This window comes from Lactuca virosa, chromosome 5 (assembly GCF_052849685.1).
Source record: "Lactuca virosa cultivar CGN04683 chromosome 5, Lactuca_virosa_CGN04683_v6, whole genome shotgun sequence".
Lineage (NCBI taxonomy): Eukaryota > Viridiplantae > Streptophyta > Magnoliopsida > Asterales > Asteraceae > Lactuca > Lactuca virosa.
Genome location: NC_136430.1, coordinates 339527114 through 339531068, shown reverse-complemented (window position 1 = coordinate 339531068; position 3955 = coordinate 339527114).

Genomic DNA, 3955 nt, shown 5'->3' with positions numbered 1-3955 from the left:
ATCAACTTCCAAGGCCCCCCTTCAAAATTCAAAGTCTACAAAGGTTGTTATACTCTTATTCCTCTTTGGTTGTTGTTTTCTTTCCAAACTTTAGACCAAGATCATTAGTGGGTTATAAATTTGCTTATGTTATTTCGAAATCTCAAGTCTTCCGTTTGCCAAATTTTCTAGTTTATGAAACTAATTTTGAAATAAAACTCAAAAATTGGTATCAAGAGTCACCTTACAAGTTCGGTTAGATTGTTTTTGGTTTTTGGAAATCTTAGTTTTTTGGAGAATATGGATAACTTGTTTTGTATAAAAATAAGTTCATACATATTTTCTTTGACAACTTTTTAATTGTTGTTTTTTGTGACAAAAACTTGTAATATTCTTTTATTCATAAAGTATGTAATAAAAGTAGCTAGTTATTATTCTTGTTATATTTTATGTAATAGATTAGTTTTAGACTGAATTTATTTTATAAAATATATAACAAGATGAAGATGGAAGCTATTTTTGAAGACCTTCGAGGTGCCCACAGTTTTCTAACATTTTAATAAAAGTTTATAACTTTTATAAAAGTTTTATAAAATTGCAACAAAGTAGATTGTCAATGAAAGTGAGAGCTTGAAGTCAACATGAGGAACAACTTGAATATTTTTGTCCATTTGGTCCTTTAGAAAAGGACTTGACACTTTTATGTTGACTCATAAAAGTGTCACTAGAACTTGGCTTGTTTTACACTATAATGCATGTTTGTGAGTTTTATTTTTTTGCAAATATTTTGTGTGGTTGATTAATTAGATTTTCACAAACTCAAACTATTTTTTGGACAAAATAAACGTCACATGAAGTTTAGTTTTCAATTTACAAAATGAGAACATAAGATGTAACAAGTTATAACTTTAAAATAAAAACCAGTTTTATTAAAACGTTAATAACGGCAAATTTTGAAATTGTAAAATTATAAGTCTAAAATGGTGATTTTATAACTTATTTAAACTCCAAAATATTAATAATAAAATGAAGTTTAATTAAGTAATAAATAAGGTTCTATATGGCTCAAACTCAAACTTAATATTGTATATTATCGTTAAAATTGAACCGCGTCAAAATATAAAACCGTATTTTATATTTGAACCTTAAATGTGATTTTTTGGAAAATCGATACCATGACTAATTAGATGCATCCAATTATTATGATATCATATGTTTTTAAAACTAGGATTATAAAACATATAAAAGACATTTTCAAACCTCAAATCTATACAATCCATCTTGAAGAACACTCGCACATCTTTTGTATAAACTAGTGGGATAAAGATCACCTAACCGCTTAGTGTTATCTTTTGATGGTCGGGATGTCTTCGCAATTTCTATAACCAAATTATAGGCCGATTACACATATTTTTCAAATTGGATGATTTGATCGGAAATCTTTTGTGATAAATGACACATAAGCAAGAGAGTTCTGAGGCATATATGGCATCAAACATGTTTAATTAAATTTATTATTTACGATCCCATAAATCTAGGAATTATATAGTATGATATAATTAATAATCGATATCTATCGGGTTGGATTCAAATAAATGAGATAAATGTCACCTAACCATTAATTGGTTTTGCAGCTTGGATCCTAAACTTTGATAATTAATGTTTTTGGAAACTAAAAGGGTATTAATTATTAAAGAGATTAAATATTGAAAATACTAAATGAATTTTGTTAAAATTTTGTAGTTAAATATTCCATTCTCATTACCATGAAATTGTCATTTTCTTTAATGACTTAATGAAACAATAGCATTCAATAGATATAACGTCAATGAATGAGTTCATCTCTTAAGTGATAATATCGTGAGAGATATGAAGTTTTATACTCTTAAAAGTCCTAGTCCTAAACTATTTGTTTTGAGCTACTGACCTGAACATAACACCTGGTAAAGGCATCATTGTGATGCTAAAGATGTTTCTAACATCAAACTAGGAATAGTTATTTCTAACTTCCAGGAAGTCTTGAGTAATTTATATATATATATATATATATATATATATATATATATATATATATATATATATATATATATATATGATATAACAGGTTAAACAATATTCCAATAAATACACTGATATTTTGTTTTAAACTAGTTCAAACATTTGGAATAATGCAAGGCTAAAAGAGTCGCCTTGTGTGATCTAAGAGGCCCATGTTTTATGGACTAGACACCTTTAAGCCTAAGAAATCCAATAAGGTTCATATAGATGGATCTTATTTCTTTTGTGGAGAAACTGGACAGTGGAAGAGGATCTGCTCCTCTTATTTGGAAAGAAAGTCTAGAATATACTAGTACTTCAGGTATCTACTAGATAGAATTCGTACTTTTTATATAACACTTAGGTACTTGATACTTAAATGTTAATCTAATATTTTTAAATGGCTTGCAGATATTTATAGAAGAGTAACCAGCTGAGCACAATCAAGTTGGAACTACATACTCAGAGTTTAGTTTATTAATTTTGCTATGAACATAATGTACTTATAATATAAAACAATGTTTGTTTTTGGAACGATTTATGTTTTAATTCAGCGTGTCTAAATAAATGTCTCAATTTAATTTATGAATGATTGACTATTTACTTAAATCGTTTTTCATAATGATCACCTTCATACTCGGAAATGATTAATTCTTTTTATGAGACTAGATCTCTTAATAGGAATTATAAAGTAAATATCAATGTTTTATAAATAACAAGTTCTATATGCAAAGTACCTTTTGAATTAAATCTGTTTTGAATCATACTCATCTTTGACATTGTTATCTTTATTATATGAATAAGATTCACATATTCCAACTTCAAGAAAGGGATCTCTAAAGGAAAATAATGTAGTTTATTTGACATATGTAAATTTTATTTATATATAAAAGATTCCTAAAAGATATTTTCACTAAGTAGTAGAAAAAATAGACTATTAAGGAACTATACACTATGGTGTATGACTTCCTTTCTAATGATTGTCTAAGATTTAGCTGATGGGTTTTATAGGTAATAAATTTTTGCATGAGACAGAAAATAACTTAGCTCATACGATTTAGGTGAGGTTCGCTCCCTCAGATATCCTACAACGAACCTCACCTTCGATCCATCGGGGCACAAGCTCATCATCTAGGCACACTAAATATCTGCTATCCAATGCTTGGCGGCAATATGGTCCTTCACCCCAAAGAATTTTGGTGCCCCACATCCCCTAAAATCCTTGAAGGAGAGAGTGCGGGCCCCAGACTAGCTAGCGGCCAGATCGGCTTTGAAGATCTGAAGGCGATCCTCCATCAACTTTATGATACCCTCCTTGTTCGACCCAAACATCAGCGGGGTCACATCTAGGATGCCTCTAGTAACCTCTGACGCAATGAAATCACGTAATCCCTCATCAATTGGTTAGGTACCCATGCCCAAACCAAATCCAGATCCTAAACCCCCTGCTCCATTATGTGTCACCACCATGCTGAAACATAACCACGTAAACAATTAATAAAAACACGAAGAGGTTCACACTCTCAAGCTTCCTAGATTCATCGTGGTCTTCCTGGTCTCGGGTATAAATCTTGTGTTTCCCGTAGTACGGGACCAATACTACCTTCCACACCTATCTATACCCTTCTCAAGGACTACCCCGACTCCTCCAAGTCACTCCTTCCTATCTAATACTCTCCTTATACTATAAGGCGTCCTACTCGCCAATACATATTCCAGAAACTTCCTAGGGTTCCTTTCCTCACCACTCTATGCTATCAGTTGCAGAAGCAAATCTCACTAATACCATCTAACTACCACACGAATACAATGACATATTATCGGTACTTGATAATTCTTTGAATGAAGGGTCCCACACTACAACGGTTGGACTCAGACAAGAGATGCGCAATAGAGTTAAACCTATCCTTATAAAATTATATAATCTCAATAATATGTA